The 22,803-nt window shown below is 47.7% G+C and overlaps 1 long non-coding RNA gene across 1 annotated transcript; it reads right to left on the bottom strand.

Annotated features, from left to right (window-relative positions):
• Nucleotides 1-302: 302 nt before the first annotated feature.
• LOC121818525 (uncharacterized) lies at nt 303-19,599 on the bottom strand. Its single transcript, XR_006058493.2, has 5 exons — nt 5,599-19,599; nt 4,354-4,486; nt 3,505-3,615; nt 2,290-2,451; nt 303-1,301 (listed from the first exon to the last, which is right to left on the bottom strand). It is a non-coding gene; the product is annotated as an uncharacterized LOC121818525 (long non-coding RNA).
• Nucleotides 19,600-22,803: the final 3,204 nt, after the last annotated feature.

The following is a 22,803-nucleotide window of genomic DNA, read 5'->3' as shown; positions in this document are numbered from 1 at the left end:
AAATAGGAAGAGATACGCAGCTTCTGGTTGCCTCCGCATTTCCAAGGGCTTGCGCGGCGGCCTGAGGATTCCAGGTCGGGTGTCCTGGGCTGCGTCTTGACTTTGGTCCTGCCTCCCCACAGCCTCTGCCTGGACGGTCCTTGGCCTCCGTGGGTGGCCTCCCAATGGCAGGCGGCCCCTTTCTCTGGCACAGGGCAACCATTCCTCAGGCTGGTCCTGGGGTGGGGAGGGAGGCCCACGAGGGCAGGGATATGTGTACGCATGTAGCCGATTGAGTTTACAGCATGGTAAAGCAATTATACTCCAATTTAAATTTTTTTTAATTAAAAAAAAAATTACAACTTGCAACGGTCCAATAGGAAATTACCTTACAAAATGGAAGAATTCTGTAACAACCAGAGTTTTCTGTGTTGGATTTTTTGGCTCATGGACAACAAAATTCACATATTAAAAAGAGTGAGTCCAAAAAAAAAAAAAGATGGGTCCTGGAGTTCCAGAAGGAGAAAGTCCTCAGACATCACCTAGTTCAACCCCCTGCCTTTACCAAAGAAGACAATGGAGGTCCAGAGAGGCTAAGGAGGCGATCGAGACAATTCTATCAAGTCAGAGACAGACGTGGGCCACCACCTGTTCTGTGAAATTCCCGCGCGCGCAGCGTCACCCCCCAAACACACACGTGTTTCTCCCACTCTTCTCTCCATCCTCCCCCTCTGCGGAACTTTTCTTTATGAAGTTCAGAAATGCGGTCTAGAGTTTGGTCCATGGACAATAAACGACTACTTTTAAATGAATTTGAATTGCTCTTTCTCCCCATGCCTGGCTTTAAATGATGCTACAAGGACACTTTTGAAGTCTCTCACCTTCTCTGATAATCCAAGACAAAGGAGACAGACCCACCCATGACTGGAAGCCAACTGGGAGCCCTGAACTCCGCGTACCGACTCTCTGGATCCTCACCCCAACCCCACGAGATGGGCACGATCACCCCATTTTACATGGCGGGGTGTCAGCTCAGAGGTGTGGGGTGACCTGTGAACAGTGGGCCCAAGCTTGCGGCCGGTCCTCGTGATCTCAGCGCCCAGGCCTCCTGCTGGACCTGTGACAGTGTGGGCGACAGACGGGCTCCCACTTCCGGCGGACATTCTTTCTGGATTCCACCCAGGGGCTTGTGTGCGCCTGCAGGGGTCAGCCAGGGGCAGCTGAGCAGCGACTCGGGAATGAGATGCTTGTAGTCTTGAGCACATTTGAGTCCCCTGGCGGCCACTCTGCCGCAAACAGGATTCGTCTCAGAAGTATTCATCCTGCCCCAGCATGAGAGGAGATTATTCTAAATAACGTACAGCACAATGTGACATTATTATTCTTAGACTGTAAATCAATGACCAAAATAAAGTAAATTGTTAGGTCTGGGTGGCATAAAATATGGGCACAGACAAAGAGACTTAGGGGTACCGTTTGCTCTAAATCAGTTTAACCACCTTGAAGCTTCTCACATTACAGTCTTAATCTAGCACATTAGCAAGATTAGTACGTGGTTTTTGCAATTAAATTGCATATTTTATCACTTCTGCTTCTTTCATGCTATATAAACTTCCAGGAAATTGCAGACTCGTAAACTCTGGCACAAAGCGTGAGGCGGGAGGAAGTGGAGACACCCGCATGGCACCTGGGGGCAGCTGAGTTTCGGGTTCCATATTTTTATTTGATTTCAGAATGTCCTTCATGAAGACTCCCCATTCAAGTAAAGACATTTCAACGGACAGATTGAGAGATGAGTCTTCTGGTGCACATACCTGGACCCCTGGGGATTACAGGGTGGTTTTTATCGCGAAGAGGGGATGTTTAAGATTTTAATAGAGATGAGAGGCGAGGGTGGGTTAGTCTGCTCTAAAAGCAAGAAAAGCACATTTTCTTCTGAGTTTTGATTACTGGCTTTACCACAGCCCTAAAACACATGATTGGATATCAGAATCTATTACTTTAGTAAATTAGAGAGTGAAATTCATTTGGTAGGGGCATAACTGGTAAGCTATTTCCTGTGACTTTGTCCTTGTGATGTCTGAGGGACTAGCTCCTGATACGCGCACGCACACACACGCAGGCAGGGTCTTTCATGCACAGATCAGATCTCTTTCCTGGAAATAACTCTGTTTCCCAGCAGGTCAGAAGCACCAAGTCCACGGCTTCAGTTTGCACATATTTCAAGGGCTGGATGTGGAAGGATCTTTCAGTTCATCTTCCAGACCCCTCTCCCGAGAAGCCTAAAGTGCAGAAAGTCTGGGGACTTACCTGAAACAAGATGCTGGCAGAGATGCACCCAGAAGTTACAGAACTGTCTGAAGACAGCCTCCAGCGGCTACCGGCAGGGCGCTAGTGCGCATGCGCATCGGACGGACCACCGCCCCACCCCCACGTCCTGAAGACTCAGGACTGCACTGTCTCTGTCCTCGCCTAGAAATAAGAACCCCACGTCATCAGGTCATTCTAAGAAATAGCTCTGTGTGTGTGTGTGTGTGTGTGTGTGTGTGTGTGTGTGTAGCTTAGATTCGCGCTGCCGCATAGCAAGGATGTGCCGATGGTACGATGTACAGTGTGGTACTTGCGCGGGGTGTAAGAGGCACCCTGGTACTCGGAATTCAGTGTGCAATCCAAACTCATCGAATGTTTACCTAAGTGCCAGGCCTTGGGCTGCCGACCGGGAACACAGATGGGAATCACACTAAGTCACTTCTCAAAAGGGTCAGAATCTGATGGGGGACGTGACCACAACAGCTGGGAAGTCACAGTCTTGGGCGGGATGCTACTAGAATGCCCTCATGAAGTGCGAGGCCACAGGAGTTTACAGTGGAGTGGCCAATCCCATCCCAGCCGGCCATCCGTGGAGGTTGGGCAGGGGGTCCCTAACCTCCCTGGACCTCAGTCTTTATGTCTGTGAGATGGGAGAGCAGGAATCCTAGGGCAGGCACTGGGTAAGTCCCCTATCGCTCTGATTAGTAGTAGAGCTAAGAAAGAAACTCATCTGGACACGAGGTTGCTCTGAGTTTCAAGGACACCTCAGCCACTAAGTGTACTAATGAGGAGCTTCCAGAGAGCTGAGTCTTTTTATCCTTTTCTAACAAATGAAGCTCACGTGCTTAAATGCCCCTTGCAGAGGCAGTGGCTCTGTGTCCTCTCATAGAAGATGCCACTTTTTAAAATGTATGTTTAACTTGTCTAGACAGGCAGGTTCTACAGTTCCCTGCCCTTTCTCCTTCCACGCCCTTCCCTCCCCAGGCCCTAGTTTGCCTGTCTTTCTTCCTTGCATCAAAAAAGGAGACCTGCATATCTCCTGAATTGTGATGGGGACAATATCTGGCTTGACTCAGCTCCCACTGAGATGCAACAAAGGTGCCCCAGAATGGAAGGCAAGCTTGACTGAAGGGAGGAGATGCGGTTCACTGCTTAATAAGTTACCAGGTAATAATAACTAAAGGGATAACGGAATAAATAAATGGAGACACTGACCTGTGCGCCTCTGGGGTTGGTCCCACCTCGTCTGCCTTTGTTCACTCTCTTCCTTATCCAGGCCAACCTCGGGTGTACTTATGAATTACTCTAAGACATCTTAGCTTCTTCCTAGATTAAGGGAAGGTGGAGATGGATGGGTCCATCATTTCTAATCCCAGTGTCCAACCCCAAGGCCTCTCAGAGAGGAAATGAATGGAGCTGAATCCATAAAGTAGCCTTGCAAGTGGACGCCAGTCTGAAGTCAATCTTGCCAGCGTTTGACCCCGGAAGTGATCACTGAAAGGACTCAGACTTTTTTACTTTTCACATTAAAGCCACAAATCTCCCATTTGGCCCCACGGTCTAAGCCTGGAAGAAGCAGGAGCTCTTCTCTTATGCATTTTCAGAAAACAAAAGCAATGATTCCTCCCTCAATTGTCTGGGGAGGAGGGGATTATCAACTTACCTGCCTACACATTACAAATGTCTGGGAGCCCTTAGAATGCCTCATGCCAGGCAGCACCCCAGACCAATTACATCAGATGCTTTGGGGTTGGCCAGCATCACCATTTTTAAAAGATGTTTTTGATGTGGACCACTTTTAAAGTCTTAATTGAATGTGTTACAATATTGCCTCTGTTTTTACAGGTTTTTTTTTTTTTCTTTTGGTTATGAGGCATGTGGGATCTTAGCTCCCTGACCAGGGGTCGAACCCACACCCCCTCCATCAGAGGTCAAAGTCTTAACCACTAGACCACCAAGGAAGTCCTAGCATCGCCATTTGTAAAAGCTCCCCAGGTGATTGCAAGATGCAGCCAAGTCTGAGAACCACTGCTCCAGACTGATTTCTCGGTGTGCAGACCTCACCTGGACAGACCCATGAAGAGCTGAATCACCACTTGATGACTTCCTTGTGCTCAGTGCCTGGGGCGCAGGAGAGATCCGTGAAGGCTTCCTGGAAGGAGCACCACTTGATCTGGGCTGTGAAGACAGACTAAACCTGGAGAGGTGGCCATGAAGACATCTCTTGAGCTTGGACTCAGCCCCCTGCTCAGAAGCCACAACCTCCCCCCAGCAGCCCTTCCCCCTCCTCTTCCCCTCCAGCAACCCCCACACCAGTCCTCACGCCCCCCTGCAGTGACCCGAGCACTCCAGACAAATGCGATGTTAGATGAAGAACATATGCCCTGCCTGCACTTAAAGAGCGTTTCGCTTCCTCTTTGCCAGTCTCATCGGGAAATAAGTTCTATCGCTTTCGCAATTTAGGGACGAGCAGATGGCTAAAGTTTTGATTCAGGAATAATGTCCATCTGAAAGGCCCATGCTCAAGGGCCCCTGACTGTCATCAGAGGACCATCACGGGCACACAGTCTGGACTCTTAAAAAGTCCCTATTTGGTCCAAAATGGAAATCTTCACCTATTCACCCCCAGTCCAACTTCTCCTCTTGTGTCCCTGTCTCAGTAAGTGGAAGCCCCAATGCCCCAAGCCCTGACTCCCCGACTTGCCCTGTCAATTTTACCAGCCCAGTGTGTCTTGACTCAGCACTCCCCTCTCCCCCCACCCCTCCCTGAGCTCAGGGCTTCCCCTTTACCCCCGGGCCATCCCCCCCGCCGCCCCACTGCTCTCCTTTCCCCCGCCCTCTCCCATCAGCACTTGTCCAGGCTTGTGGCCTCAGAACTTTCTAGAACACATCCCTCTTTCACAGCCTCTGATGGCTGCACCCTGACTGCCACGTGTTTCCTGCGCTCATCACTCTGTGCCTTACAGTGAAACTGGCAATATTTATCCAGCACGTTGGAGCAAACAAATGAGCTCTTTGTTGCAGGGAGCAACCCATCCTGGGGCCTTGGGCAAGGACCGAGGGGCTCAGGAGCTCGGCACCATTGTAAACCCCTCGACTCTGACTGACTGGGAAGCTCGGGCCTACACTGATGGAGTCCAAACAGGAGTGACCATCAGAATTGTCTGGAGACCTTTTGGAAAATGCAGATCTCCAGCCCTCCTCCCCTACCTCCCATCTACATCAGGGTCTCACAGACCTGGGCTTTTTCTCCTTGAGATTACTTACTTCACTGGTAATTATACAATCATTCGTATCAAGATAACTCACCATCAGCCATAAGCTCTAGTAGCCCCACTGGGTGCCCAGTCTTCCCAGCTCAGATCAAGTACTGCTCCTTCTCTGAAGCTTTCAAGTATCTTTTATTCTTGGTGCCCCAGGCTGACCACCCTCACCAGACATGTGTGAAGAGCACCGATCATATGTGATGATGCCTGGCACGCAGTAGATGGTTCATGAGAGATGGATGGACGGATCGATGATTGGATGGATGGATGGATTTTTTTAGTAATTTACCCATTCCTGTACACTTTGTGCTCTTTCCTTGTGGCTGCGAAGTTCCCGGCGACCCAGTCTGGCCCCCCTGCCCGCTGCCCGCTAAGGGCCTGACTTTGGTGATGGTGGTAAACGTCTGTGATCGGGGTCCCGCAGCTGCCAGGCAGTGTAGCCCAGGTGCCATGGCCCTCTCTCACCCGGCCTCAGCGTCTGTGGCTGGCTGGACGGATCGATTAGAAGGAGGATAAATGATGGTGGATCTTGGCCCTGCTGACCCCTCAGGCTTTCTCTCCCACCATATCACCACAGACATGCCAAAAGTTCGCAAAATTCAAAGATGTCATGACCATGTTCCTACATGGTTTTGTCCTTTTAAAAGAGGAGCTGTTTTGCTATTGAAGAGGTTTTTCTGCTTCCAGGAAACACTTCTGAAAAGAACAGGAAGAGGCGTTTCCAAAAAGTCATTTCCAAGATGCAGCTTTGATGTCAAAAATAGCTTGAACAAGCGTGGTAGCCTCGTTCACGCTCCCTTGGCTGCCAGGGAAATAGCGTCAACACCCGGGGGAAGACCAAGAATAGCTTTATTATTAAGCATCTTTCATCATCAAGCATGGGACGCCAAGCAGAGAGAAGGTTGTAAGTCCAATCCAATAACACTGTGGCTGGACCCAGCTGAGGACTCAAGGGGAGCTGTTGCCCATGGTAACAGCAGTAATATTAGCTACAGTTCTGGCTGAGCAGGCCCTGTGTCTCTGCTAGGCACTCTACTGAGAACCTTATGCATAGTATCTCCTGTAATCCCACCAAATCTGTACTGTAGGAACCACCATTAGTGGACTCTGGATCCATGCCAACTGGGTCCAAGTCCCACCTACACCCACTAGTGGCTATAAAAAAAAAAAAACATGCAAAAAGGCAAAGTGGCTGCCTGGGGAGGCCTTACAAACAGCTGAGAGAAGAAGAGCAGTGAAAGGCAAAGGAGGAAAGGAAAGACAAACCCATCTGAACGCAGAGTTCCAAAGAATAGCAAGAAGAGATAAGAAAGCCTTCTTCAGTGATCAGTGCAAAGAAGTAGAGGAAAACAACAGAATGGGAAAGACTAGAGATCTCTGCAAGAAAATTAGAGATACCAAGGGAACGTTTCATGCAAAAATGGGCTCAATAAAGGACAGAAATGGTAGGGACCTAACAGAAGCAGAAGATATTAACAGGAGGTGGCAAGAATACACAGAACTATCCAAAAAAGATCTTAATGACCCAGATAACCATGATGGTGTGATTGCTCACCTAGAGCCAGACATCCTGGAGTGTGAAGTCAAGTGGGCCTTAGGAAGCATCACTATGAACAAAGTTAGTGGAGGTGACGGAAAATCCTAAAAGATGATGCTGTGAAAGTGCTGCACTCAATATGCCAGCAAATTTGGAAAACCCAGCAGTGGCCACAGGACTGGAAAAGGTCAGTTTTCATTCCAATCCCAATGAAGGGCAATGCCAAAGAATGCTCAAACTACCGCACAATTGCACGCATTTCCCATGCTAGCAGGGTCATGTTCAAGATCCTCCAAGCTAGGCTTCAACAGTACCTGAACTGAGAATTTCCAGATGTTCAAGCTGGATTTAGAAAAAGTAGAGGAACCAGAGATCAAATTGCCAACATCTGCTGGATCATCAAAAAAGTAAGAGAATTCCAGAAAAACATCGATTTCTGCCTTATTGACTACGCCAAAGCCTCTGACTGTGTGGATCACCACAAACTGTGGAAAATTCTTCTAGAAATAGGAATACCAGACCACCTTACCTGCCTCCTGAGAAGTCTGTATGCAGGTCAAGAGGCAACAGTTAGAACTGGACATGGAACAACAGACTGATTCCAAAATAGGAAAAGGAGGACGTCAAGGCTGTATATTGTCACCCTGCTTATTTAACTTCTATGCAGAGCACATCATGAGAAACGCTGGGCTGGATGAAGCACAAGCTGGAATCAAGATTTCTAGGTGAAATATCAGATATGCAGATGACACCACCCTTGTGGGAGAAAGTGAAGAGGAACTAAAAAGCCTCTTGATGAAAGTGAAAGAGGAGAATGAAGAAACACTAGCTTAAAACTCAACATCATAAAAACTGAGATCATGGCATCCTGCCCCATCACTTCATGGCATATAGATGGGGAAACAATAGAAATAGTGAGAGACTTTATTTTCCTGGGCTCCAAAATCACTGAGGACAATGACTACAGCCATGAAATCGAAAGACACTTGCTCCTTGGAAGAAAAGCTATGACAAACCTAGACAGCATATTCAAAAGCAGAGATGTTACTTTGCCGACAAAGGTCTGTATAGTCAAAGCTATGGTTTTTCCAGTAGTCATGTATGGATGTGAGCGCTGGACCATAAAGAAGGCTGAGCACCAAAGAGCTGACACTTTTGAACTGTGGTGCTGGAGAAGACTCTTGAGAGTCCCTTGAACTGCAAGGAGATCCAACCAGTCATTTCTAAAGGAAATCAACCCTGAATATTCATTGGAAGGACTGATGCTGAAGCTCCAGTACTTTGGCTACCTGATGCAAAGAGCCAGCTCACTGGAAAAGACACTGATGCTGGGAAAGATAGAAGGCAGGAGGAGAAGGGGCTAAGAGAAGATGAGTATTTGGATGGCATCACCGACTCAATGGACACGAGTTTGAGCAAGCTCCAGGAGTTGGTGAAGGACAGGGAGGCCTGGCATGCTGCAGTCCATGGGGTCGCAAAGGGTCAGAGACGACTGAGTGACTGAACAATAACAAGTGGCTACGTTGTTTGGGGCAAGATACATCATCTCTCCCTTTCTGTGCTTCTCATCTGTGAAATGGGCATGATTCTATCCACTATTTTGTGGAGTCATGAGAATGAAATGAATTAATATACACGTGTGAAGTGCTTAAAAAATAGCCCAGGCACAGTTCAGTTCAGCTCAGTTCAGTTCAGTCGCTCAGTCGTGTCCAACTCTTTGCGACCCCATGAACCGCAGCACGCCAGGCCCCCCTGTCCATCACCAGCTCCCGGAGTTCACTCAGACTCACGTCCATCGAGTCCGTGATGCCATCCAGCCATCTCATCCTATGTCGTCCCCTTCTCCCCCTGCCCCCAATCCCTCCCAACATCAAAGTCTTTTCCAATGAGTCAACTCTTCGCATGAGGTGGCCAAACCAGGCACAGTAGTCATTAGCGATTATTCTTACTAACTTCGCTTAACAAAGGAGGAAAGGGAGAGGCTACATAGTAGCCAAGCAGCAGAGCTGGGGTGTGAATCCGCCTCTGTACAGTGGAAGCCCGCGTTCCTGGCCACCGGGCGGCGCTGCCTGACATGCTGGACGTGCGGTCTCCTCCCCGGGGGCCTTCCACCTCTGCTCCAGCGCGCCCGGCAATCCCGTCCCTGGAGATGCAGCCTTTCATCCCATGAATAGCTTCTGCGTGATTGTGGCGTGCTGGCATCAGGTGGAAACATAAAAAGATCAGACACGATGCCCACTTCAGATGGCTTCTGCCTGGTATTTAATGACCTGGCCTTGAGCATTCAGGTACGAAGCAAGGAAAGAGCTGTGTTTATCGCATACCTACTGCGCGAGGTACCCGGGGCCTCCTCAGCCCCATCTCACTCTAGGGTGGAGCATTAGCGCCCTAGCATTATGGATATGGGGTCAAGGCACCGAGAGGCTCCATCACCTGCCCAAGGTCGCACAGCCACGAAGAAACCTGGAATGAGGTCTGTCTGAGTCTGATCCACGCAGATCATTCTGAGCTAAAGGATGGTTCACTCTAACATGGACGATGGATGCTGCTCTGGGACACATGGGTCCTGGGACACTGCCCTCTGAGTGTCACAGGGCCTCCAGCTGAGAGGAGCTCCATGCGAAGGCCTCAGACGGTGATGGCAGAAATTTAGCCAAAATTCTCAGTGTTTTAGAAACATGTAACTTCCTGAGGTGGACCCTAAATGTAAACCTCAGGAAATCTATGCGCATTACAGAAACGAAATCAGTAATTTAATATCCACATACCAAAAGGCACACGCAGGCGTGCACACACACACACAGAGAAGTTCAAGCAAAACTGGGGAAATCTAAATAAGATCAGTGGATCACAGTAATCAGTCTCTTCCCTGTGATGTTGCATTGCTGTTTTGCAAAATGTTGCTACGATGGGAAACTGGACAAAGTTTCTTTCTGGATTATTTCTTATGATTGCTTGTGAATCAATGATTATGTTAATAAAGGTCTCAATTAAAAAATCGACAAGAAAATAAAATCCCAACAGGAAGGTGAGCAAAGTATATGAACAGGCAAGTCATGGAAGAGAAAGCATAAATAGCCAATAAACATATGTGGAGACAATAAAATTATAACAAGGAAGTATCATTTCACACCAAGTTAACTGCTAATTTTTTTTTTAAGTTGATGACACCAAGAATTGGCAAGGATAGAAGAAAAAAGGTACTCATTCACTGCTGTTGAGAATACAAATTGGTACAAGCACTTGGGAAAGCTGTTGGCAGCATCTAGTAAGCTACAGCTGTGCACATTCTCAGCATCTCGGCCTTAGGCCCCCACCCTAGAAACGCTCTCATGTATATACAGAGACATTTACAAAGACACACGCTGTAGCGCTGCCCACGTAACAGTGGCGCTGCCCACCACTCTTCAGCCACAGACTACAGAAACAGCAATCTGTCCGCACAGTGGAATTCAAGGTAGACGTTAAAACAGCTAAAACTGATCAACATGGAAAACACTTAACAACAAACCGTGAAGCGGGGGGGAAGCAAGTTGCAAAACAATGGGAGAGCCTTTACTTAAAAAATTAAATCTGTAATGCTCTGCTGTTTATTGCTGGTGTAAACGTGCGTATGTGATGGAAGTGCAAATGTACGTGTGAACTTGTATGGAAACGCGGTACACAGGAGAGTGGCACCTCCGCCAAGAAAGCGGAGGAAAGGATCACGGCGAGCTCTCCCTGCGGCTGACGTCTTATTTCTCTAAAATGCAGGAAGACGAAGGAAACCTGGCAAACTGTATGTGCCGCACTTGAGGAGTGAGGATGGGTGTGGTGACAGGGGGCTTTTGTACAATTTAAACAAATTTTGGAGTGCTTCAGAATTCAAAAGAAAAATAATGGTTATGAGAGCATTGAAACTGCTGCTCCAACAACTCCTGTTTTAGGAATGTAGCCAACAGACACTTTTTCGCGTGTATTCATGAACACGTATTTTTCTTCTAACATTGTTTGTAACAGCAAAAACCTAAAAATGAGTTAAATGCCTATTCATTGGTGACTGATTACACAAATTATATAACATCTATAAAACGGAATACTATGCAGCCATTGAAATGAATGACACAGCTTTCTGTGTGCTGATATGAAATGGTCCCTAACATGTAATATTTAAAAAAGCAAGGTCATAACATTATGTACAGCATGACCCTCTGTGTGTTTATGTATGTGCATATGTGTTTCCAAGGGGTCACGTGAAAATTCTTATACACACATAACAACTTAGGAAACACCATGAGGTGGGGAATACAATGAAGAAGAGAGATTTGAGTTTTCACTTTATAGTTTTATGTCCTGGTTTACTGGGCGTATGTACATTATTGAATTTTTAAAAACTAGTTTAAATAAATTATAATCACTGATTTCTGAAATGGCCTTCTATTAGCAAAACCATGTATCATCTGAATAATCCAGTTTTGAAAGTCAAAATCAAATCTGCTTTTGTTCAGGTAACACTTCATCTTCCGAGCTAAAATAAGCAAACAGACAAATAAATGTTCACGAAGCACTTATCTTTGGTGGTTTGTGGATACACAGAGATGAAAATCCCTGGCTTTCCTTGAGGAACAAACAGTCCAGGAGGGAATATAACCAAAAAGACAATCCGATGGTAACAGACCATTGGGACCATGAAGTTTTGAGGACAATGAGAACTGCAATAAAGGCAAATCCAGGGGGCTGGGGAAGCACCGAGGGGGCGTCCAAAGGAGACTTCCTGGAGGAGGTGTCTGTCTACCGGATGAGTCTTAAAAAGTGGAAAGGAGTTCTCCAGTAAAAGAGACAGAGGTTGCTCTACCCAGAGGCAAATGTAAACCCAAAAGAGGATGACTCAGCATAATGCCCCAGCCTGAAATTGTGAATGGTTTGGTGCAACTGGAATCAGAGGAGGGGGATGTAGGCCCCAAGCGCTATCATCTGTGTTATCGCTTAGACTCATTCTTAGGTGAGCAAGCTGAGGCACGGAGAGGTTAACTAACTTGCCTGTGGTCTCAGAGGCAGCCTGCAGCCTCAGAGGCAGCCTGCGGCAGAACCAGACTTTAAACATGTACGTATACACTGGCTCTGGAGCCTGAACCCCTAACCCTTACAGAGGATGAGTCAGGCCTAGCGGGGATAATGGGCTATGAGGCTAGAGAGTAAGCCTGGGACAGACTATAGGGATTTGGGGGGAACAGTGTAGGCAGTGGTGAGATAGAAGGATGGTAAACAGGAAGTGCCATGGATAGGCTGACATGGGTCCATCCCTAAGATTTCGTATCTCAAGATCTCAGCAAACACTTGCTAAACGCATGAGTGGGTGGACGGATAGAGGGATGAGTGCTCTGCCTAAGCTAACCATGAAACCTCAGAGCAGAGACCAAAGCAGGGGGATTCCCTGGTGGTTGTGGTCCCTGCTTCCACCCCAGGGGTTGCAGCTTCAGCCCCTCGTCAGGGGCCTAGGATCCCACACCCCACACGCCACGCTGTTGCTGCTGTTTAGTCCCTCAGTCGTGCCCGACTCTTCGTGACCCCATGGACGGCAGCCCTGTGAGTCTCCTCCGTCCACGGGGTTTTCCAGGCAAGAACACGGGCGTGGTTGCCATTGCCTTCTCCTGGGGTCTTCCCCACCCAGAGGTTGAGCCTGTGTCTCCTGCTTTGGCAGGCAGATTCTTTACCACTGAGCCGTTTAGGAAGGCTCTAAATGACTAAATAAGGTCAGTTTTAAGCAAAATGATGACATTGGCGATGATTTTCCCTTTATAAACCCCTCATCCTTGGACCCTAATCCACAAACCATCAAGTTATTCCAACTGCTTTGTTATGTGTAACAAGTTCCACACTGTTTATCTGCCAAAGGTCATTGCCCTTTAACAGAGACATTTGGAAACAGAAAAGACTAAGGCATGGTGTGATGCAGTCCACCGTGCAAATAAAGGGAGATTTCAGGACACTCGCTTAAAGAGCAAGATAAACCTGGCCTCACTGACGGCCCATAAATTTGACTCCACTTTGCATTTGTTACAGAGGATTGAAAGTACAGTCCAAACAATAAGTAATGGTATTAACAAAAATAAGATGCGACAAGATGAGAAGATAGTCGTCTCAGAGCCACTTGGCAGGTTTGAAATCCCAGCTCTAGCACGGTATCAGTCAGTTTCACTGAAACAATGCTGCGTAACAAACAATCCCAACCTCTCAGAGGTTCAGTGACGATGCGTCACTCTGGCCCATCTGTGTCATCCCAAGCTCGCCAGTACCTCTCTGGGTCTGTAACTCTGTCCCCAGACACAACTGGACTTGAATCTGCCCCACTTGTCATCTCGTCTGTGACTCGGTGGAAGGAACAGCCTCCATTGGGCACATGAAGTTCCCACAGCAAAGAGCAGGTTCTCCAGAGGAATGGTGGAAACGTGTGGTGTTTCTTAGAGCTTCTGTTCAGAACTAACACACTGACACTCCTGCTCAGATTTCACTGGCCGAAGTCCAGAACCAATAAGGGGCAGATGTCCACTCCACCCACCAGAGGCAGGCAATAACATGGCAATGGATGTGAGCCTATAATCTTGTGGGGAAGGAAGTATTGATGAACAGCTGTAAGAAAAATAAAATTAATTATAGCCCCTTGCAGGTTGGGTCACTATAAACAAATTATTTAATCTCTTGGAGTCCATTTCCTCACCAGCAAAATGGAAATGACACCTCCTTTGCAAAGTCGTGGTTAAGAACTAAATGAGACAGTGATTACTAAAGACCCTAGCACAAGGCCTGAGATCTAATCAGTAGCTCCTTGTTTCTTCCTTACCTGGTGGCTGCTACTGGGTCAAAATGTCAAATGGCACTTCTTAGGGCCATGCTTCTTAAACTTTGTTTTGTGAAAGACCAGCGTTCTGTTCTGCTTACTCCTAGCCAGCACTTTTATAAAACAGTAAAAATGAGTAGCTAGAAAATGAAAGAAAAATAAAGACATAGAAAATGCTAGCCACAATTTTTTATTATTAGAGTCAACAGATTTATTAAATTGCATCCCATGAGAGATAGCCTACTATAGCAGAGGTCACCAGTGGTCAAGTTACAGGGCTATTAACTTCTCTCTTCCCCCCTAATCCCTCCACTGCTGGGCTCTGACCATCCCTAGGAGGGGAAGGAGGAAACGACAAAGCAAATTGAGGATGAGCAAGTGAGGAGACCAAGCTCCCTCCACACTGCATGCCCCTAGGCTCTGGCTAGGGGAGGGGACACACTCTGAATTGCAGGGAGATTGAAGTCTGATTGCAGTCTGATTTGGACCAGACTGGGATATTTAACTCCTTAAAAGGGGACAATTTTTAATACCTAAAAGTGATTGAATAGTGATCATGGATCAGTGCAGATTCACTAATGGTGGCAAATGGGAATCCCTGATAGCTCAGCTGGTAAAGAATCCGCCTGCAATGCCAGAGGCCTGTATGTGATCCCTGGGTCGGGAAGAGACCCTGGAGGAGGGCATGGCAACCCCCTCCAGTGTTCTTACTTGGAGAATCCCCATGGACAGAGGAGCCTGGCGGGCTACAGTCCATGGGGTCACAAAGAATGGGACACGACTGAGCGACTAAGCAATGTTAGCAAATATACTGCACGAAGATAAGATGTTACTAACACGGGAAACAATTTATAGGATAACACGGGGACTCTCCGTACAACCTTCTCAATTTTTCTGTGAATCAAAAATTGTTCTAAAAATAAATTTGTCAAAAACTTTTTCAAAAGTGATTGAGAGTCTGTGGGATCTGCCCAAGATGCCTTGAAGGGGTGGGGAAGTGAGAGCCAGATGTCTGAGGGCAGCAGAGGGAGAAAAGTAAAGCTGTTTCTTGTTTGTTCCCTACGACGCCAGTACCACCAGTGACAGGTGATGTTAGTGATTCTTACAAATGGGAGGATTCTGAAAGGATGACAAAGCTGAATTCTCTGATTGCTTTCCAAAACCGTGTGTAGCAAAACTTACCAGCCTTTCTTCCATTTCAGGTACGATGCTACTGAGATGACCAGAGGCCCTGAATGTGATCACCTGTGGGCTTCTGTTTCGTTTCTGCATCCATTTCCCCTGTTTCTGGTATCAGCTACCCTCCCCCTCATAGCCCTTCTGCTGCTGCTAAGTCACTTCAGTCATGTCTGACTCTGTGCGACCCCATAGACGGCAGCCCACCAGGTTCCCCTGTCCATGGGATTCTCCAGGCAAGAACACTGGAGTGGGTTGCCATTTTCTTCTCCAATGCATGAAAATGAAAAGTGAAAGTGAAGTCGCTCAGTTATGTCCAACTCTTCACGACCCCATGGACTGCAGCCTACCAGGCTCCTCCGTCCATGAGATTTTCCAGGCAAGAGTACTGGAGTGGGTTGCCATTGCCATCTCCCCCTCATAGCCCAGGTAACCCAAATAGGACTGATTCCAACCTCCACTCCCATCCTGAACCAAAGATGGGACATGAGCCAGGTCTGCAAGTCAGTGATTCATTCTGGTGTGGGCACAGGACACAAATTACTCCAGTGAGTCCAGCCCCTAAAATATGAGAAGCTCTCTTCCTGTTACGTGGCTGTAACAGAACTGTGGTGTTACCCGGCCTCCCTGGGAACAGAACTAACGTGGAGGAAAGTGGGAAATGAGGTGCTGCGTTCCGGCAGCATCATCTGAGCTCCCAGATCCAGCCCTGTCTGATCCAGCTTCTCTGGGACCTTTCAACCAAGTGATTACCAACAGCTTTGTTGTTGTTACTGTTTGCTTAAGTTGATTCTCAGATGGGTCTATTCCTTTCCAGGAAAAGAATCCTGACGAATGTGGCATGACTTCCACCTTTGAGCTAATCTGGTGTGGGAGACAAGCATCAAAAGGGATAAAACTAAGATGCCAGCTGGACTCTCCTGGCCCTCAGAGATGCAGGCACCTGACTCAGATATCCTCATCCCAAGAGTACAAAGCACTTCTCACGACTTCTTCTCATTCTCAGAGAGGTGTGGCTTTCCTGGGCCCCTCTGCCTGCGTCTCGGTCTGAAGTTGCTCTCTCTGTGTGTCTGCTCTAAATTCACTCCAAAGCAGAACCCGAGCTTTGCCAACTTCCCAACAGGCACAAAAGCATCTGTGAGGATACATTTACCTAAAGGTTTTGAAGGGAAGATGGGGGAGGTATAGTACACATCCTACATTGCTCAACTTAAAAGTCCCATCTCACACACTTCCCATCTTCGCTAAACGCCTCTCAGCTGCGCCTCTGGTGGAGGGGAGGAGCTGGACTTCCCATCACTGACTGCCCCCATACGACGTCCAGCCTCAGGGGCCCCTCTCTCCCTGGCCCTACCCCAGGTTCTTTTCCCATGCCCCCAACCCTGCTCCTGAATCTTCAAGCTTCTCTCTCTCCATCATGCAACTCTGGCTCCTGCCTAGAAGCTGCATACATGCGAATAGACTAGGTTCTTGGTTGAACAAAAGTTTGCCTATTAACTTAATCCACTCTCTTTAAAAGCAATTTGGGTTATAAATAGGAAAAGAAAATTTTAGTACACATAAAAATTGTTACCACGCAGTGTGATAAAGAGAAAGATGGGCAAGGTATATGGGAGTAGTTGGGAGATGAACTCTGCCCAAGGGGGCATTAAGGAGGCCTCTCCCAGGAGGTGATGTGGATGCTGAATATTGAGGCAAGAGGCAGCTTTTGACAGGCAGGGGCTAGAGGAGGCACGTAACCAGCAGAAGGAAGCACACAGACTAGAGTGTTAAGATGGGAAAGTTCATGGTGACATAGAGGGCAGCTCGTGAGGGGTCCTAGGATCAGGAGAGAGCGGGGTGGAGCAGAGGCAGTGCCTCAGGGCAGGTTGGCAGGATCCCAGTCTTGGAGGGTCTCGAATGCCAGTGAGCAGATGGATTTGTCCAGAACTGAGAGGAAGCCATTAGCAGATTTTTGAGCAGAACGGTAACGCAGCCAGATTTTGTTTAGGAAGAACAGGTTGGTCACCAGTTTGGAGAAGTTGGAAAAACTGATGGGAAAGGGTAACATTGGTGGGAGCAGGAAACGATTAGGAGGCTGTTGCAATGATCTGGGCTGGAGATGATGGTGACGTGATGTGGTTGCGGGGCAGCACTCGGCTGCTTGGAGGAGGGATAATTCTCCATCTTCCCTCTGAGATGGGAGCTCCTTGACAGTGGGCCCAGACTTTTCCATGTCCCAGCACAGGATGTGGCACAGGTAGCCTCTCACAGGCGCATGCGCGCCTGAATGAATGAACCAGCACTGATCTACGCGCTCCGAGGCGAGAGGCGCATGCGCGCCTGAAAGAGTGAGCGAACACTGGTTTATGAGCTCCGAGGCTCCTACCTTGGGCCCTGAGAGGTCACCCCCGCTGAGACGGACACCCAAGATGAGGCACCGGTTTTAGAACCAAGGACAGCGTTCAGATCCTGCTCATGGAAGAGCCTACACTAGATCCTGACAAGATGTGAGGAAGGTTTCCCTGCAGAGGTTGAGGCCACCTGGAGCCCCCACCTCAGTCAGGAAGTCGGTCACAAGATGAGCAGCCCTGCAGACCCGAAGTATTCAGGATGCTGACCGTAGGTCAGGGCAGGGCAGACAAGGCAAGGTTAGGTTGGTGAAGGAGTCTCTGAGATCTCCTTTTCTGTAGCAGCAAATCCACAGACAAGCTAAAGGGAGCCTCAGAGAACCAACCAATGGAGGAATTCCAAGCAACATTCCATTTCCGCCACGTATCAGGAAGCTGATGCTACCTAACAAACCACCTTGAAAGTTGGTAGCTTGAAACATAAGGTATTTCTTCTCACGTTCGAGCGTTGCTGAGCTGCAGGTCACTGTAGTTTGGCTGGTCAAGGCTAGACTGGGCTGGGCAGCTCCACTCCAGCCTGAGCTTCGGCTGGGCTGGCTTGGGCTTGGGTTCAAGCTGCAGGTTCACCTTGGGGCTATTTCTCTGTCTCTCAGGCTCCTTGCCCTGATGAGGCATTCTTCTCATGGCAGAAGCACAAGAGCCCAAACTGAACTGTACAAGCACATGTAAGATCTCTAATTAAGTCTCATCTGCTAACACCCTGTTGGCCAAAGCAACTCAGGCGGATAAGCCCACTATATACTTCACAAGGTGCAAACATGGCAAAAGGTGGGAATGTATTATCCTATTACAATGGAGGGAAGAACTGTAGCCAGTCTATCACACGTCATCTTGCTTATCCAGACTCTCCAGGCTCCCTCAAACCCTGACAATATGGCACAATCATCGTGTAAAATGCTCCCACCTAGAGGGACATGCAAAATTCATGGGAAAGTACAGCTAATAGATGTCTAGTTAGTCATAACATCTGGACCTCATCCACTTACTCATGCAATCCACGCATCTAAAGCAATTAGAAGTCTTTTAAGGAAGGTTAAGTTGGAGGGCCTAAAAAATTGAAAACATCCTTATGAAAAATCTTCCATCTCCTCAGGATGACCAGAGTGGAGACTTCCTCACTGAATTCCATCCACGTAAGTCACAGCCACCAAGGTTAGCTCTAATGTCACCCACTCCTTTGTCAGCAAGCTCCTCCCTGCATCCACTTCATGCATCTTTTATTACCACCTAACGCCTTTATGAAATATTGATTGCTCATTCCCATGGCCCAGCCAAGGGCCCCAAAATGAGCTTGTGTGCTGATGTCTGGACTTTGGGACACGCCACAGATGACAGAACTAACTCGGGGGACCTTCTAGACCCCACCTGGAAAGGATACTGGGAAGTTAAATTAACATCATGTTTACTAATGAGAAAGTGAAGATCTAGGAGGTAGGTTCATGAGAAGGGAGATGAAAGGAAATAAAAAGGTCAGGAGGAAGGAAAAGGAAGTGCCTGAATTGATGGTGGGACAGGGCTGAAAGCTTGATCATCAGCTGCATTTGTTGTCAAATTTAATGGGCTGTAGGTGTTGATTGCTCAATCCATAAAATGAGTTATTAATTTGCTGTTCTAACAGGATAGAACCTATCTTATGCAAATTGATTTGAAAGCCAGCATCAGCTCTGAGAGAATGGTCCAGACGTCTCTTAAGTAAAAAGTTCCCAGGCTTTTCTGTCATAAGGCGCTCAGCCTGCTTGTCGCTATGCCAAGGGAAAGTCCCTGCAGTTTTAAGACTTGGGTCCTTTGTCCATCCTCCACTAGATGTGAGCTCCTTAAGGCAGGGCTGAAAGAAAGTGAAAGTCAGTCAGTCATGTCCAGCTCTTTGTGGACTATACAGTCCATGGAATTCTCCAGGCCAGAATACTGGAGTGGGTGGCCATTCCCTTCTCCAGGGGATCTTCCCAACCCAGAGATCAAACCCACGTCTCCCACACTGCAGGTGGATTCTTTACCAGCTGAGCCACCAGGGAAGCCCAAGGCAGGGCTGTATCTATCCTAATCACCTCTGTACCCCAGTGCCTAGCATGGCTCCCAGAGCCTCTAAGTAATTGCTGGAAGAACGAATGCATGAAGGCGGGTCCCTGTGTGTGACTTAGGGCATGTTATTGCCCTTCTCTCAGCCTCTGGTTCCACCATCTATAAAGGGGGTGGGGGGGGGGGTTTGGACCAAGTGTTGCCTTGGGACTTCCGTTGCCTGGATCATCCATCATCTCTGGGCATGGTCTGTAGAAGCTATGAGGAGAGGCTGGGAGGCTTCTGACAGCCCTGGATCTCACATGCTTCCGAGTTACTCTTGTGGATAAAGGATCTGTTGACTCAGGTTTCAGGGAGCCCTGGCCTGAAAGACCTCACCTCCAGTCCTGTGGTAGTGCTAACTTACTGGGAGACAGTCACTCTTCTTCGATGGGAATGATGACTTTGACCTCACAGGGCTGTTGGGAGGTCCAAGCTGAAACAAGTGGGCGGGGTGGAAGCTGCCTTAAAACCAAAATGTTCTGTGCACACGTCAGGTGAAGGCGAGTGGCCCTTGCGGACAATGTGGTGAGTTCAAATCCCAGCTGATTCACATGGCAGCTGTGTGACTCTGGGCAAATAACTTAACCTCTCTGAGCTTTGGTGTCCACATTAGGAAGGCTAGAATGATCACTGCCACCTCACAAGGTTTTCAGGAGAATTAAATAAAAGAAGGAGTGAAAAGCACATAGTATCACAATGCCTAAGTGCTATAAAACTGGCCATGCAATTTTCAGGACCCAGCATGAAATGAAAATACAGGGACCCTTGTTCCAAAATTATTACGAGTCTTAAGGGGCAACCTCGGAGCATTAGAGGGGATGCAGGAACCCTCCAGGAGCAGGGTCGTGCCCAGGAACCCAACCTCGCTGACACAAAAGCTGCCTGAGATCTGAGGGACCTTTTCTTTCCTCTACCTCGGTTGGACCTCGCCATCCTCAGCACATACACATAGGATTTGGAAACTCTTTTTTAGAAGAACATCACTATTATTATTCCTGAGGCAGCTTCATTTTCCCTCCTCTGAGCAGAACAGAGTCACCCATCCTGATAGAGATCAGATAAACAGGGAAAGAAATCAACTTTCTGGCTGCTGGCAAATGCTGTCACTGGAGGAAGCGGTTTACAGGATAATCCGGGAGTTAGAACAGGGAAGACACGATCAGCAGTGACTTCCTACCCATGGCAGGAATCCATGAGCAGGTTCCTAAACACACCATGTCCCCTGTCTCTGAAACGTCAGTGGCTCCCCGCTGGGCGCTGTCAGGGTGCAGTTCATTATCCCCAGCAGGGTGGCCATTGCTCTCCATGGTCTGATTTTGCGACGGTCGTCCCTTGTTCCCCATCATGGTGCTTCAGGAAAGCTATTTCCTTGTCAGTCTCATACATTCCAGCCTACCTCCATGCCTTCATTCTTTCACTCGTTTTTTAGCTTACCCCATTTCTCAGCCTAATGAAAACTTCTCCAGCCGGAGTTTACATTCCACGTCTTTCAGGAGGCAATGCAGAACAGTCTCCATGACTTAGAAACTGCAATAGTCAGCTTTTGCTGCAGTAACAAGCAATCCTAAAAATCTCAATGTCTTAGAGTACAAACATTCGTTTCTTGTTCACATTGCCAGAGGGCTGCTTGGAGACTGTGGGTCATTCTCTGTGCCGGTGTTGCTCCATGGGTTTTCTTACTGGGGCCCAAGGTGAGGGAGTGGTGTTTCTTGGAGACACACAACTCGGCTTGTTTCACGTTTTCTCACGGCAGAGAAAAGGAGCACGTGAGAGGCAGAACCAAACCACACGAGTGTCTGTAAAGCTGCTGCACAGACTTGGCATCCCTCACGTTCCATTGGCCAAAGAAAGTCACATGACCAAGCGCAATCTTTCAGGGTGGGAAAGGACACTCCAGCTACAGGGAGGCACAGCAGGGAAGGGAGTGAGTGACTGTGAAAGGATCACAGAGTGTACTCAGACATCAGACAGCACACGCTTCCAGGTCAAACACCTCTGCTTTGAATCCCAGTTCTCCCAAAGAAATGTTGACTGTACTCAGGCAAGTTCTTCAAGCTATGTCTCAGTTTCACTGTCTGTAAAAACAGGATAATAAAACCTCTTTTAAAGGCTCCCGTGAAAGATTACGTGAGATAATGGCCATAAAGCGTTTTGCCCTGTCCCTGGCACATGATAAGGCCTCAAAATGGTACTTTTATCAATAGCATTTTGAAAATTCATTTTTCCTCAAGAATAATGCACTTTTAATATTTACTCACTTGGCTGCAAGGAGTCTTAGTTGAGACACACAGGATCATTTAGCTGCTGCAGGCAAACTCTTAGTTGCAGTATGTGCGATTTAGTTCTCTGACCAGAGGTTGAACCAGAGCTCCCTGCATTGGGAGCTTCAAGTCTTAGCCAATGGACCACCAGGAAAGTCCCGAGAATAATGCATTTTTATTGAAAGTGAAAGTCACTCAGTCATGTCCACCTCTTTGTGACTCCATGGACTATACAATTAATGCAATTCTCCAGGCCAGAACACTGGAGTGGGTAGCTTTTCCCTTCTCCAGGGGATCTTTCCAATCCAGGGATTGAACTCAGGTCTCCTGCATAACAGGCAGATTCTTTAGCAGCTGAGCCACAAGAGAAGTCCAAGAATACTGGAGTGGGTAGCCTATCCCTTCTCCAGCAGAGCTCTCCAACCCAGGAATCAAACTGGAGTCTCCTGCATTGCAGGCGGATTATTTACCAACTGAGCTATCAGGGAAGCCCGCATTTTCATTGAAGTATATTTAATTCACAGTGTTGTATTAGGTACACAATTAAATGACTCTGTTATACTGTACATATACATGCACATATACATATATTCTTCAGATTCTCTTTCATTATAGGTCATCATAAGACATTGGATATATTTTCCTGTGCTATGTATCAGGCCTTTGTTGTTTATCTATTTTATATACAGGAGTGTGTATCTGTTAATCCCAAACTCCTAATTTATGACAAAGTGAAAATTCCTTTTTACTAATCAGAATTTTGCTTTGTAACCATAATTTTGTATTTACTAATTTGTCCATATTCTCACTTGTCTATTCAACAAACATTTCCTGTGCCTCCATTGGCATCTGCCTGACTCCCCATCACACTATCTTAGCCCAAAGGAACTTGGGTTCCATCAGTTAGGCTTGTGGTTCCCGAACTGAGGCTTGACTAAGACCCCACAACCCCACACTGGACAAGAGTCCGGAAGACTTTTCCTTCTCGGCTTGGTTCCATTTCAGTCTA

This window comes from Ovis aries, chromosome 2 (genome assembly GCF_016772045.2).
Source record: "Ovis aries strain OAR_USU_Benz2616 breed Rambouillet chromosome 2, ARS-UI_Ramb_v3.0, whole genome shotgun sequence".
Lineage (NCBI taxonomy): Eukaryota > Metazoa > Chordata > Mammalia > Artiodactyla > Bovidae > Ovis > Ovis aries.
This window is presented reverse-complemented; position numbering and strand designations above follow the sequence as displayed.